General features: G+C 39.1%; 1 protein-coding gene and 1 long non-coding RNA gene across 9 annotated transcripts in view; one reads left to right on the forward strand and one right to left on the reverse strand.

The window, feature by feature from the left end:
- Nucleotides 1-15,748, forward strand: part of LOC131930756 (roundabout homolog 1) — a 131,494-nt gene that overhangs the window by 18,345 nt on the left and 97,401 nt on the right. The window lies entirely within an intron of this gene.
- Nucleotides 3,498-6,486, reverse strand: LOC131930757 (uncharacterized). The gene is made up of 3 exons (XR_009384168.1): nucleotides 6,259-6,486; nucleotides 4,956-5,117; nucleotides 3,498-4,825 (listed from the first exon to the last, which is right to left on the reverse strand). It is a non-coding gene; the product is annotated as an uncharacterized LOC131930757 (long non-coding RNA).

A 15,748-nucleotide genomic window follows, 5' to 3' on the forward strand; every position in this document is an offset into this window, starting at 1 on the left:
TGTTTACATTATACCATTCTTAAACCTCCGTTCTAATAGAAAACAGCGGAGCTGGTGAAAGAACATCTTCATCGATGACTAATCGAAGGAGCTTAGATGTTTTACGATGCTGCCGTCTTTTTATTAGCAAAAGGGGGGGGGGAGTTAAGGCCTACTTTATATTTTTAAAAGACTTAGCGTGTGGCTGTGTGTGTGATTTTTGTGTGAGGGACTGAATGGCTAGCATATCAGCAGCTATATCTGAAACAATTCGGTAAATAATGCAGCACACACACTCAACCCAACGCCATTGCTATTCAGAAGAAATAGAGTGGGATAAATGCCTTTATGTTTTTCCTTTTCTTTAAAAAAAAGTAGAACGACACGGCTCAAACTTTCGCATTGAGACGCCTAATGGGCCGCTCATGCAGGGAATAACTAGCTTTAGCTGCAGCTAAGTATTTCTCGCCTTCTGTGCTTTTGTCCGTTAAATGTGTTCAACCATTAAACTGTCTTATTTGGGTATTTTTTTTCCCCAACACTTTTTTTTATGAATGTGAAAAGAAGCGTGGATTTATGATGAATGAATTTCCAGTTGATCAAATCCGATGCCTGGATTCGCCATAACGTCTTCAGGTGAAAGGAAAACAAAGTTTTGTTCATCTCGTTCACTGCAGTACAATTTCACATTCACAGTCTGCGAAACGTATTCCACCCCCACATATCTACCCCACCCCCTCAACATCCCCCCTCCCCTCCCACCTTTTTTTTTTTAATTTTATTCCTCACAGAAATATTTGTGCGGTCTAGTAGTCTATCATTATAAAAATGTAAGCTTCTCAAATGATTTGAAACAGGGTGCATTTATTTTATTCCATTGAAAAAATGTGTTTATCCCACGTGATGCGGAGTGAGAACCACTGATATGGCTGCGTCTTAGATTTTTATTTCCTGTTCTCGTGCCCGCCTCAGTAAATGATGTAGTTCTACACATTAGCACAGACCTACCTGCTCAAAGGACATTCAGTTGTAACTTCCACAGCCCCGGGGTAGGGTGGGGTGGGGGTAGGAAGAGCGACAACAACGGGGGCAGCTTCAATGGCCGAATTCCCAGCCGTTTTTTTTCTTTCTACCCGTTCAGTTGTCTCTCGTCGGTCGGAATATTTGACCGTATTATGGGACCGACTGGGTCAACGCTGGACAGAAGTAAATATTAGGTGCTGGACTTCGATTGATAAACTTCTAAGCTAACCAGAGCAATGTGGAAGAGAGGGACTCGTGAAGGGAGGGGGGGGGCATTCTACGTGGCATCGATTGGAGCAGTAATCAGAAGTCTGTGATTGAATGGTCATTCCACTGTGATTCACCCTCGCTCCTGCCTTGGTTTACGTTTTAAAAAAAAACGCGAATCCCGTCCTCATTCTTCTCACGGTAAAATCTATATATAGCTGAATCGTTTAGCATGTAGCGCTTTTTTTTTTCTTCTTAAAGACAGGAAATCATTATTATTATAAACAGAAAAAACGAATCTGAAAAAATTGTACATTTTATTTTTATGTTTTATGAGCGAAAAGAAAAAAAAATGTATTGAAAATATAACGTTTTTTGCGACGATCGTGTAGCGCAATGAAACAAGAAACGTGACCACTGTGAATGCGGTATTTTAGATCCCAGTGAATTAGCTGTGATGTCTTTGTTAACCCTCGCTTATGTCATCGGCACAGGATCATAAAATCTTCACTGGTATGATCCGAAGAGTGGACGAGGGTTAAAATTATTTGAGTTTTATGTTTAAACTGGGATTATACATTTCAAGCTATTATAAGATTTAGAACCCTTGTCGTAAAACAAATTGTGCAAGTATTTTTTTTTCTTAAGCTTGAAATAAAACATAAAAAAGAAATCTAACGCTGCTTTTTTTTTTATATATGGGATCAAATTTCAAATATGGTTTTAAATAAGACAAGTTTGAACAGAAATATGTGAACGACTCGACAAACGGGAGTCACAGAGTCTCACTTCGACTTTCATCTCAGCACGAACTGGGTGTCTCGTGCAAACAGTCCCCCTCGGCAGGTATATTTGCTCTCAGGTTAGATTCACTAGTACGCGTTCAATGAAGAAGAAAAAACCCGCAGCGTGTGATGTCATGGTCATACAAGGTGTCTCTACGTATTTATTACGTCATTGAACGTTTCGGATAACGTACTAGAGTATTTGCTCACTGGGATCTATGTTCATCTCCCCCTCGAACACAAAAAGCCCTCGCTAACAAATTATACTTGAACATTTCGCAAACGTAATTATATGTTGTGGGACAACATAATGCAAAACTGATAGTATTGTACTTGATGAATATCACGTTTTCTAACAGTAATTATTTAGAACTGACATGCAAGACATTCTTAAAGTTCACGACATTGTCCTCGAGGGTGAAAAAAAATGCCATAAAAGCAAAAACCTTCACTATCTAGCTGTACCTGTCTTCGTATATGCTGAAAGTATTGGGAAAGAGAGAGAGGGGGGGGGGGGGTGCGAGGGGTTAAAATATTGACAACAATAACCACACTATTAACCGATAAACCACACCAGCAGACGACCAACCACACCAGCAGACGACCAACCTCAACTAAAGAATAACCACACACACACACACGCACACACACCCACGACGAGAAACAAAACAGCATGATTTAATTCTTGCAAAGCAAAACAGAAATTCCCTTTCCTCGCGAGAGAGAAAAATCAAATATTAGGCTGTTGCTCGTAATTTTTTAACTCCACTAATTTCGAGTAAAATTATATCACAAACAAACAGGATTTTTTTCCCTACACATTGATACCAATTTTGTGTCTCTAGCTTAATTAGGAGCTAAGATATGGCCTTTTAAAAATTTGTGGGCGTGGCTAAAACAGCTTAGACCTTCGTCATTCAAGTCTATGTTACATAAGCAAAAAAGTTGGCACCGATGGTTTTTTCATTGCATCATCACGGATTCGCATTTTTCGAAAAATTAAAAAATTATAATTTTATTGCATCATCCGGGATTCGCATTTTTTTTAAAACTAAAAAATTATAATCAAACTTAAAGCCTACGTTATACTGGACTGGATATGATTGACTGAGTAATTTAATTCCATTCATGATTCATATATTATTATTGACTTATTACTCCGTGTAAAAAAATTAATGTAGGTTTAAAATAAACTAGATCTAGTTATTGTAAATCGATTTATTAATATTTAATACTGTTACTACTATTATATAATAGAAATGCATAAGCACATATTGCTTCACAAGTTCTTTAATGTAATTGTAATGAACGATATTACTTGGGTAGATGAAGTAGAGTAGACCTACACACACATCACATGGAAAATGGAAGTAGCAACTGGTTGCCTTTACGATACCTTCTCAACCCCCCCCCCCCCCCCTTGATATTCATTGTCTATATCAGGAGGCCATAATAAAATTATAGAGTATTAGAACACAAGAAAAAGAAAACAGCTGTCAAAGTGTGTACCAGTGTTTATTACTACTGAACTATGCATACTGACATTTCAATGTTTGCTAAAAGAAATATAAATTATTAAAATACACTAATCAGATACCACATGAATTTTAATTTTGTCTAATAAAATAGAAACATTTAGGAGAATGGCAAAGTAAAAAAAAAGATTTTTTGCAATAATTTAAAAATATGTTTATAAGAGCAAAGAAATAAATTACATAGTGACAACCTAAATTTAGCCCTTGTATAATCTACGATCAACACAGTACTGTAAAACAGTTACATAATCAAGAAATTAGGCTCTTCTCATTACGATCCCTCTTAAGAAGAAAAGTAGTATTAATTATCAAGGAATAAACATTAAAATATTGGTTTAAAGTATAATTACTAGTAGATCTAGATCTAACACATTTATTGAATGTATGCTGGAAAAAAAATAGGTGATGAAAAATTTCTTGGATCACTTTAGTCGCTTTAGTGTTAAAACAATTTTCTAAAGTATCAATTATAATTAATCTTTAGATACAATGAGCACATCTAAGGAAAAGAAGTACATTGACTACTGATTCTAGGGTTATCTAGCTGATTTCAATTACCCTGAAAAATAAGTTAAGTAATTAATTAAAATGTAATTTTTTTTTTACACTATGAACACTAAACTTAATCATAAACATTGTTAGTATTAGTTTTCAAAATAAGTTTACAATTCACAGCAATCATTTTTTCAGTAACAATTTACAAAAACACTAATGTTTAAAAAATAAAGATCATTTTTATACTAAAAATGAAAGAAGTACTCTGAAATTCTGTTTAGCTATTATTCAGAAAGAAAAACAAGATTCCTATAAAGTCAACCACCAGTGATTCTGCCCGATGACTGAAATCCTCAGCATTATCCTCATCATCTGCCCAGTAGCTTATGGTGTAAAGAGCTGACTTTTGTTTTGTTGCTGGCAGTCTTTTAATAGTCCTTCCACTGTATTGCGACACACCCTGATCACCTTGCTCCCACCAGCTGAACACCAATCAGATTTCCCATCAGATACCTCTCCAGCTGTCGCACCAAGAAAGGCTCAGTAGAAGTCAACAACGCTTCCATGACTTTAAGAAACAGAGTACATTTGATCGCCACATTGCGTTCTTGTAAATGAGCTTTATCAAAGGACCAGAAATTAACTTCCCAATCAGCCTGAGTGCTTGCAGCGCTGCATGAGAACCCCAGGTTTCTTGAGATCTGCAAGCTGTTGAATGTAGATTTTAGTTATGTCCCAGCAGCCACATCATTCTCTTTAAGATGAGCCTTGAATAAAGCTGGATCTCCATGAAAACTGTACCTGAAAAGAGAAGGGCAAATGGAATTAGAATTTAGCAGACCATTTCACAAAATATATATCTAGCACAACATATTGCAAACTATATAAAATAAATATAAACATTAGAAATAAATTCAGTCTCCATACTTACTGAATGTACTTCCACCTGAGACATGGGTTGAACATAGAAAGGGCTGTACACAAGTTCCACCAACCTATTCCCAGTCACAAGCCTGTTCTCCTCAGCCGCTTTATCTCAGCCATCAAGTTTCTGATTACATTAGCAATCCTTCTTACACCTTGTTGGTCTTGCCTATAAGCAAATAAGATGTACAAAGAAAACAAATTGACCCAAGTCTAGAATTAAATTAATATTAATAAAATTATCAAGTACTAAAATTGTCCTTAATAGGCCTAATTATGGATATATACATAGGCTTACATTAATTTAAATATATAGGCCTACTTGATGGAGAATTATACCTGCACTAGTCTAAATCTATTCTTAACCATTTAACAATGTCTCACTATTTTTACAAGATCTAGAATCTAGACTAGATCTAGTACTTGTATGACCTAATCAAACATAATGATTAAATGATTGTGTTCATCTACTAAATGTACTGAATTAAAATAAATAGGCTAATTAATGAATTGATATAGGCCTAGTCCTACTTAACACTTAATGCAGAATTAGATGAACACTTATAGGCCTATAATTATATAATTAATTAACTTAGGCCTATCTAGATTCTAGATCTATATCAAAATTAACTAGCACCTTTTATTTCTTACTAGAATCTAGATTAGTGTAGGCCCTATTAGCCTATAGATTAAATTAGATCTAGAATTAAACTAGATCTAGGCCTAAAGCTAGATTATTTTTTACTAGATCTAGATCTAGATATATTCTAAATCTAATCTGATCTAGTAATCTGGATTCGTTTTTCTAAATCCAGAATCTATTAGGCTATCTATCTTATTAATAATATCATCTAGATCTAGATCTATTCTAGGCCTATTTACTACTATACTAGAGTCTAAATTTTCTAGAGTCTAGATCTAGAAATCTAGATTTAAGTCAACTTGTGTAAAAATCTTAAAATTAAATTAATGTAAAGTCTAGATCTAGACCTAATTGTCCTAATCAACCGTAATAATTTAGTAGCCTAAATGTAATGTAGGCTACTTAAACTAAATTATTAATTATTAGTAGGCCTATAGTATTATACTAATAGTAATCACAAGTAATGCGATATTTTAATAATGTAAGAATCACAGGAAATTTGGCGCGAAATTAAGGCTCTATCGCGGTGGGCCTTCCTAGGCTTGCGGACCATTGAAATCGTAATTTTAAAATATAGGTTAATTTTAGAAGACCCAATTATTAGTCTAGTCAACATTTGGGCATGTCAATGTAAATATTAAGTACCTTATTATTTATAGATTCTTACCTTATATTTCAGCACATTGCTCCTCTGTAAGATAATAAACGAGATCCAAAAATTAAAATAGGTTTTGAATCTAAATCCTCTTGAGGTTAAAACAAAGATGCGCACTGTGTCATGCGTAGATCAGGTGTGCTGTGGTTTCGCCTTAAGCGACATGGCCTTAATTACCAATGGGCAACCGGAAACATGGAATTTAGGTTCAAGGTACAGCCATGATTACCATGGCAACAAAGGTCACGGCGCAAGCTGCGCAACTCGCTATCAAATATTCCAATCTTTACCGAGCCCCGACTGACACCAAAGTGTGACAGTGGGGAAAAATTCTAATTGTCTAATTAGTTTTCGCTGCTCCCGTTTTCCGCGACCCACCCCCCGTTTGCCAACTCCCTACCCCACCCCGGTCTGTTACACTATTATATACGCCCCGGGGTCCCCCCCCCCTCCATTTTGCAGCTTTAAAAAAGTGGGGAGGAGTGGGGGGCGTCTAATTTACATGGGCTTGTTAGTTGCGTGTCCTTGCTCGTTGTGGCGTAGCCTGAAAATGAACAGACGTGCCAGAAGAAAAGGTTAAAAGAAAAACGGTTTAAGTAAGGGCATTGTTATCATTTTTTTCATCTCGTGTGGACTGGGGTGTGTGTGTGCCGTGGGGGGGGGGGGGGGGTGCACACAATTTCAAACGTCTTGTTAATTGGCTAATCGAAATGGGTCTTCCCGCAAAACCACATCTCCATACTCTAGCCCATTGATTCTACACACTACGCTATGGTTACACATTACCCCCAGTTTCACACACTATTCGCTTGGCATTACCTCATGACTCCATAAGCCAGTGGCGTTGCCAGGATCTTCTCAAGGGGGGGGGGGGGGTCCAATTTTTACCCGGGGACAAACTTTCGATTTGCACCCCCCTCAAACTTTTTCTATATACAGAGGGGTCTATGGGGTTATGACCCCCCCTACCCCCCCCCCCTGCCTACGCCACTGCCATAAGCAATTTCATGACTCCAAACACTAGCCAGTGCTATCTTAAGCCCACTACCCAAAATGACTACATACTCCACCATAAATACACAGTTCTTCGACTCTACTCAATATCCCATTATTCTACACACTACCTCATGACTCTCCTGACTCTTGAGAGTTACCCCATGACTCTTGACAGCTACACCTAACCCCACACACCATCATACATCGACGCACCATCATTACATGGCTCTACACGTCACCAATGAGTAGCTAAGAGTTCAGAAATGACAACCCTTTTAGCAAACGTCTTTCATATCTTGTTTGCTATAAATAGTTATAATAAACATACACATATAATATTAATTTTTAATAATACCATGGTTATTTTATTAACGTTAATTAAAAGAAAGGTATTTCACAATTCCAAATAGCAGGTTTTCATGTCAGTTTTTACGTTTTTATGCCAATAAAAGTCGATTTTATAATGGAAACGAGTAACAGGATCGTGCCATCGTGCAGCCCTCGTGCAGTCCTCGCTTGCTTATTGATCATTTTGTTGAGAGTAATAGCAGATAATCTTAGGGTTTGTTCCGTGAACATTCACTGTTTTTTAAAAAAAGCAATTTCTATTTTTAATTGAACTCGGCGAGCAGCTCGATAAAAGATGTAGATAAACTTGAGTGACAGGCAGTGTAATACCATTCGAATCGATGCCCGTTACGTTTTAGGCCGGCTTCGTTAGAACTCAAAGTGATGCTTTTCACAAATCTCCTTGCCAGTTTATCCGTTGTTATATCTGGGTTTATTTAGTTCACGCGGGGGTTTCGACAACACATTCTTGCCAGATTTTTATCTCGTTTTTTTTTTAAAAAAATAAACTACATTGATGGCTGGCATGCTTGAATAAACGACTCCTTAAGGACGACGTTATTTCCGGTTTCAGCCCCGTCGCACCCCCCCCCCCCCCCCAATGCTCGCTCCTCGTTTCCACTATTCTATTATTCTATGCCTCCCCACGTCTTTCTGTTTCTCTGACCTGTACTACCCTTATTTTAGGGCTATCGATTTCTCCCCCTATTCATTCTTACCACTCAGCTACGTATTGTCACAGTATTCCCCCCTCGCCTTCCCTTCGTTAAATCTCTGCATGGTCCCGCTATAGAATCACGGGTTAAATATATCGCGTTACGTATATACGCCGACATTGATTTAAATCTGCGGTACGCTTTTAGTTCAGCGGTAACGGTAGAGAGGGAGTGAATTTAGTTATTTCTGTCAATCGATGACTGCGTTTCTGTCACGGTATTTTTTTATTTCTACACACTCACACCTGCGCCGTGCATTTATGCTAATTAATCCAGGGGTGACTCACACGCTTGTCTAGCTAAAGCACGAGTCTCTCGCGGAGCCTTAGAGCACATCATGTACTCACCATCTCGAGCCCTCGCGGTCTGACAAAGCCCGTCTCGTGCCAGTTTATAATCCACTGAGCTCTTTATTGCGGAAGCTCCCCCAATATTAAAAGAAAATTAATAACAATAAACAGTAATGACACTGGTGTCGGCATGGTGCTGACTACCGCCCACCCGCACTCGACACCGCCTCGGTATAATGCCGGACAGACAGTAACTGATTCTTTTTTTTTCCCTTATTTTTTCCACCTCGTTTTTTTTTTCTTTGTGTTCGGCTGACGTAAAATATGGATTAAATTGTAGTTTTTAAGCCATTGAATTCATTGACAAGTGTTAATAGTTTTTTTTCTTTTTTATACTCTAAAGCAATTTATGTTCCGTTGGCCATTTCAATCGATAATCCTTAACAAATCCTTAATAAATAATCAGACTGTTGAGAAAATGGCTTAAAGTAGCAATTAAGAAAATTAGATTTTGTAGGATGTGTATTTCAAAATAACATAAAAATGTCTCTTGGATAAACTACATTAAATGCCACATGGATAACGAGCGCAAATAATTAACTAACCTTCCTTGCATCGCATTTAATGAAGAAATAAAACTTGTTTTCTTTTTTAGATATTTTTGTTACATATATTTTAAAAAAAAATAACACGTAAAAAAAATGGAATAGATTATCAAATGTTTCCCAACTGATTCCCAACACGGAAAGCTTCATTTGATCAAACTCGTCCAGGACGTTAATGACTTTTGGCCCTCGTCAAACGATGTACACGTGCGACAAAATAAAGAAGAGCGCGAGTAAGAATGGAAGACCACCCGGCCAGGGGGTGAAATCGCTGCCAATGAAATTGAAGATAAAGAAAAAGTTTGGAGCGAGGGGGGTGGCGATTTATGTCTCAGAGGCTATTGCCCCTGGAGTGGATGGTAACAAGAACATCGGTAGCTGTAGTGGATGGTAGCAACAATAGTGGTAGCTCTGATTCGGTAGCCTGGAATTGTAGCCTACAAATACGATCGATATTGTTAAACTATAAGAAATTGTGTAGAAACGCATGCTCACACACATATACTTAATGCCATCGACAGCGGTTTCGTCCTCTGAATGACTACCACATTTTCTTACTCGCAGTTTGAACTATGACCTAAACATTCTCAGTTTATTGTGTTTAATCTGTAGTTACCGTCGTGATAGTTTGTTAAAATAACGTTTGGCATGAGCTGAACTCTGACCTTTGAGCTTGAACCTGGCTCGCTCGAAGCTCGGGTTTTCAGATGTTCTGTCTCGCTTGTGATCTCCGTCATGAATATTAATACGTGTAGGTCACAAACTATAGGTCACGTGTAGGTCACTTCAGTATGTGACCTATCCACTGTGACATTCATTCTTAGATCTCGTCTTCTGTGTTCTGTCCCTCAGCGTTGAAGCCCGGGCAAGAGGTGGTTGTATATGAATCATATAAGCCCATCACACGAGTCACTTCATCGAAATGCCGTCTTCAGCCTGGCCGAGACTGGATCGATACACATACCGGTTCGTGAAATCCCTTAACGTTAGTGAACGGCGCACGGGCTTGCTCGTGAATACTAATGACTTCGTTAGTCTCAATGTCCGATAATCGCAGGTGCTTATTAGAGACCTGCTAAATTTACAGGGGCGGGTATGGGTAAAAAGGGGGGGGGGGGGGGCTTGTAAGCATGAATCTATGCTTGATTCAGATCTGCTACACAACTTAAGTATCTCTAATTAGCGTCATATATCTCAATCTGTTTGATCATTATGGTTAGTTAACTCTTTACACACTGGAGTACTGTGATAATACACATCAAAGAAATCATATGTTCGCAACGTTATAAGCTCCACCTCGAGCTATTTACGTAAGAGCTACTCCACAAAGGGTTAACTCATTGAAAAGATATGCCCCACAATAGATTTGGTGGGAACACGAGACAGATGTACGAGGTAATGATCACACTGGCATTATCGTCTCTCTGTACTGCGCGGCTGTGTGCAGCGGTGCGCTCGTCTTGATGTCTCCCTGATTGATTGGTGCGCAGCTCTCTCGTTTGTTGTTCAACAACATGGCTGGCTGCATAGATCATAAAAGTCGGGCTTATCACGAGGGTAAAAAATGTTATCACCTGCATATGTATTTATGTGAGTATATACATTATATGTATTTGAGAAACGGCTAGTTATGTTGGTTAAAATGAGAACACGTCGTAGCCATTCGTAAATAGAGTAGCACCCCACCCCCACCTCCACACACACTCCTTTACTACATCACCTTCTCAACACACACACTTCTATTTGTTGTGTGTCGACCTTCGGTTGAGTCTTGGCTAATCAGAGCGTCTTTTGCCCGGGGGCTAAGCAATTAATAACCTGCGCCGGTAATCTTCTTTGCTCAATGCTATTAAGTTTAGAGGTAAAAAAAAAAAAAACATCGGCTCGTGGATGTGGGATGACAGCAACACGTTAAGTCACAACACTCGAGAAGATGGAGAGGGAAGGGGGGGGGGGGGGGGGGGAAATTAGAATCGTTATTACGCCCCCCCTCTCCTCACCCATCCTTATCCCTTCGCGATTCAACACACCGTCTTTGTTCGTCCTTGCCACCTCCCCCTCCCCCAAGATTCTCACTCTCGGAATTGTATCTCAATTCACCCCTCCCGGCTCCTCCCTCCCAATCACTCGCCCAAGTAATGGCCCTCCCGAATCAATAGTCCCCTTTTGTTCTTCCCCCCTACTAATTGAATACTGATTATTTGCTTAGCTTTGACCCAAGAAGACCACCCCGAGATTCGATCCTTTGCCTTTCAGATGGCCCCGTCGCCCGTGTAATGGCCCGCACGTGTCGGTTTTAAAGGCCAACAATGCACGGACTGCCCATTGTCATGATTTTGCCGGGGACGAAAATTGGCCGGAACTGGTATGACTTCCGACTCTTGGACGTACGGCCGTTTAAGTTCTACGGTAGGATCTTCAGCAGCACATTTGTATCCGTCTGTTTCGGATTTTTTTTAATGAAAAAAAAAGAAAATCAATACAGCTACGACACGATAACTTGATAACCTTAATTCTTCAACACTGTAGGCATACAAAAGCTTTTAAAGTATTATTACGAATGCAAGTAACGACTAATGCCGAAAAATTTTGATACCAAAAGTATTTTTTTTAAACCCCTGTTTTAAAAAGTCTGGTTATTAAAATAAATCTTTGCTCACACAAAATATGATTGGCTGCCCTGCTTTAAATATTAACTAAGATTCTCTGAACCTGACTCCCCTCTGCGTTCGTCGGTGTAAGAGTTTATAATTTCATACACGGATCGTTGAATCATCTGTGAAATTTTTTAATTTAACCTTGCATTATTAATCACTTTCTTCTTTTGCCCTCGCCACACTCCTCGCAATGTAGTGACTAAAAAATTTATCGCTCGCGTGTTGGGGAATTTTTGCTTTAAATTAAATTACATCTTTATTGCCTATGAGTTTACTAGGCTATATTTTTTAAAACTGCACTTTTATTTATAGATTTATTTTTTTAGAACAGGAAAAAAATATTTTTATGAATTATGAAACAGCAGCCGAAACAACCCTGTAATTAGTCTAGAAACTGGAGAAATAATAACCGGTCTATTTTTTTTTTTAAATTTTATTTCAATTATGCGGCGTGATCTTTTCCTCCAATATGATGGTAACACGAAACCTCTGCTCAAACACGAGTGTGCACGGCTCCTCATCACGCGGGCTTTCTTGAGTTTGACCAACGGCGTGGCGTACTTGGTTTTCTATATTGCTTTTAATTATCGATTGTGTTTTTTTTTCTTTACTGTATGCCCACTGGTCGAAGTTTTGTTGACAGTAGCTGGAGATAAAAGCGTCAAGAAACGTGAGGATTTTGCCACGGATGCGACACCTCCTCTCCTCACATTCCACACACACATACACACGCAAAACACACACACACACCACGCACACATACACACACATACACACACAACACACACCACGCACACATACTAACACACAAGCACAACACACACACAATACACAAGCACAACACACACATACTCACACACACACAACACACACATACTCACACACACAAGCACACACACGCTCACTCCTAAGCGTATGTTTTTCTTACAACTTTTTGTATTTCCGCATGAAATCTTTTGACTTTCTTTGATGTTTTACGCCGACATAAACGGTCGTTAACCACCGACTTTGAAGCGTTTTAGTCGCATCGGTGATTCCATTTACTGAATGCACGCGCTTCTCACGTGGTCTGTCGGAGGGCACACCCCACCCACCCACTTTTCCCCACCCTCCTTGAACTTTGAACTTTTCCACTTTTTTATAACACCGCGGGAGTTGTAAAGACGTGTTCACAAAGTGTGCTCCGCGGTGCGCACATCAAGAGGCGTTCAGTATGCAGTGCGAAATTTCGCACGGACGCCATGTTGTACTTGAGTCTGACCAGGCGTTTATTTCTTTTTAATTTTTATTTCCTTACAGCGCGTCGGGCTTATATGTTACCTATTAAAAACACAGATATCGAATGCATTTAAAAGTACACAGCAATGTGTTGTGCACTGTTATTTTTGAGTCCGTTACGAAAAGTTTAGTATTGTATTTTTTATGTTACGAAAAGTTTAGTATTGTATCTTTTATGTAACGAAAAGTTTAGTATTGTATCTTTTATGTGACGAAAAGTTTAGTATTGTATCTTTTATGTTACGAAAAGTTTAGTATTGTATCTTTTATGTAACGAAAAGTTTAGTATTGTATCTTTTATGTGACGAAAAGTTTAGTATTGTATCTTTTATGTAACGAAAAGTTTAGTATTGTATCTTTTATGTGACGAAAAGTTTAGTATTGTATCTTTTATGTTACGAAAAGTTTAGTATTGTATCTTTTATGTAACGAAAAGTTTAGTATTGTATCTTTTATGTGACGAAAAGTTTAGTATTGTATCTTTTATGTGACGAGCTTTTATTCTTGTACTTTTAAATTATTTAAGAATGAACACGCGGCTTGTTCCCAAGCTTGTTTGCTCTTTGTCTTAATTTTCAAGTCCCCGTCAGCTGTTTTATGTCACCACGCTGGGTGGCCCCGCCTCGTTTGGGTGGCCGGGCCTCGGTTGGGTGGCCGACTCCCCTTTGACATCGATTAGGAGGGTCATAAATGGTTTCTGGGAACTGAGAAAGACTCCCAGCCCATCTGCCGTCGGTTGACTGATGAACGAATACAACCCCCCTCCCATACAACCCCCTCCCCTCCGGGTTCCACACCCCCGCCCCCTCCACCATTTCGTCCCCACCTTTTCAGTCTCAATTTGGAATTTTGACATCAATAAAAAAAAAACCGTTAACCTCCCCCCAACCCCCCACCCCACTGTCATTTAAGAAAGCAACACTCACATACATAGTGACAGATGCCGCTTCAAACACCCCGCACTCAACACACTCCATAAAAACCGACCCAGCCGCCCATGTTGTCCCTCTGAAACATATTGCATGGGGAAGTCCGCTTATGTTGGACGATGGTAGGTGATGAATAATTGCCCGAGTCAGATGTAAAGATAGATGTTACGTGCGACAAAGAATTACGAGGGAGGGGGAGAAAGGGAAGGGAACACACGTCACAAAACAACGTCACGGGACATGTCATACTTCTCAAACCTCAAGTCTTTATACTCCCCACTCCCCCGTCTCGCCCATGGTTCCCCCCCCCCTCCACCCCAGGCTCGGTCTGTGAAACCAGACCTCTATTATCGTCGGATGCTGGGGGCCCGCAGCGCCTGTCACCACTCAGTCCTGGACATGTTTCCAACAAGAATGACCTCCCGCTGGCCCCGTTTTACAGAGCCCAATTGGTACAAATACCTGCCTATTGTTACTTGTCATTTCGCTATTGTCACCTGTCCGCCTGAACGTACTCATTCCCCCGTGTCGGTCGGTCGTCAGGTTTTTTTTTAAGCCTTACAACCCGAGGACAAGGCGAGGTTAGATGGCCGTGGTCATTTAAAAAAAAAAATTAGTCACTGCTCCAGCATTGGACACAATAATTTATTATGTTAATTGAGACATGAATTACAATCATCGCAGTTAAAACGCCACACGAGAAGACTATAATTAGAATTTCTAATTAAAAAATTTTTTCGCGGCGTTAGAGAGGGCAATGGTCAATGGAAAATGAAGTGGCGTTTAACTCAGTATAATAACGTCGGTAATTAACATAGTCAAATAGTTTAAACACTTTTATGATTTGACCTGCTGTGGACGCTATATATATATATATATATATATATATATATATATATATATATATATATATATATATATATATATATATATATATAGGTTACGTTATATAAAAATTAGACGAACTACTCATATCAAATTACTTGATATTTGTCCGGTCTCAGCTCTTAACCCCACCCTGTTAAAATGTTTATCAAAGCAAAGCCAATAGCACTAGGACGAACCTCTACCCTAAACTGTTATTGTCCCTCTGAGCCAACATTATAAACCCCAAATCTTTGACCTAACCCGTGTTATCATTCTACTGATCCTCTATAATCGAACATCGTGTTTAACCTAATGTATGTTATGGTTATTTTAAACCTTAAGCACCAGCCCTAACAGTTGACACGAAGCATGGTACGGCTAAACGAATTGTGTAGTTATGTGTTAGAAACATTTAACCAGTTAAAATGTCTGTTATAATAATGTTTTAAATATATTTAAAAAAAAAAAAGCTAAACTTGCGATGAAGGGAAGCCATTTCACAGGGGAAGTAATCCATAAAAAACGTGTTCATCCCTGAACACCACATGCTTTTGCAACTAAGCGGACCTTACGCCGGATAATCTCCCCTGTGTGGAAGCGTGGAAATTATTAATTTACCGGGCTTCGGGTATTGTTTGTTCCGTTGTTTAGGGACGGGGTGGGGGGGGGGGGGGGGAAAGAACATTGAAAAATAAATAATTTTCAGGGCGAGTTTTTTTTTTTTGTTTAACCGACGACCGAACACGTGCGTCACTAATCTGCCAGTGACGTCATAAGAAGCGTGATTATGTTGTCAGGTTGCCGGTTGTATCGTCG

The sequence above is a fragment of the Physella acuta genome, unplaced genomic scaffold (genome assembly GCF_028476545.2).
Source record: "Physella acuta isolate Inbredline_101_S28 unplaced genomic scaffold, ASM2847654v3 ptg001837l, whole genome shotgun sequence".
Classification (NCBI taxonomy): domain Eukaryota; kingdom Metazoa; phylum Mollusca; class Gastropoda; family Physidae; genus Physella; species Physella acuta.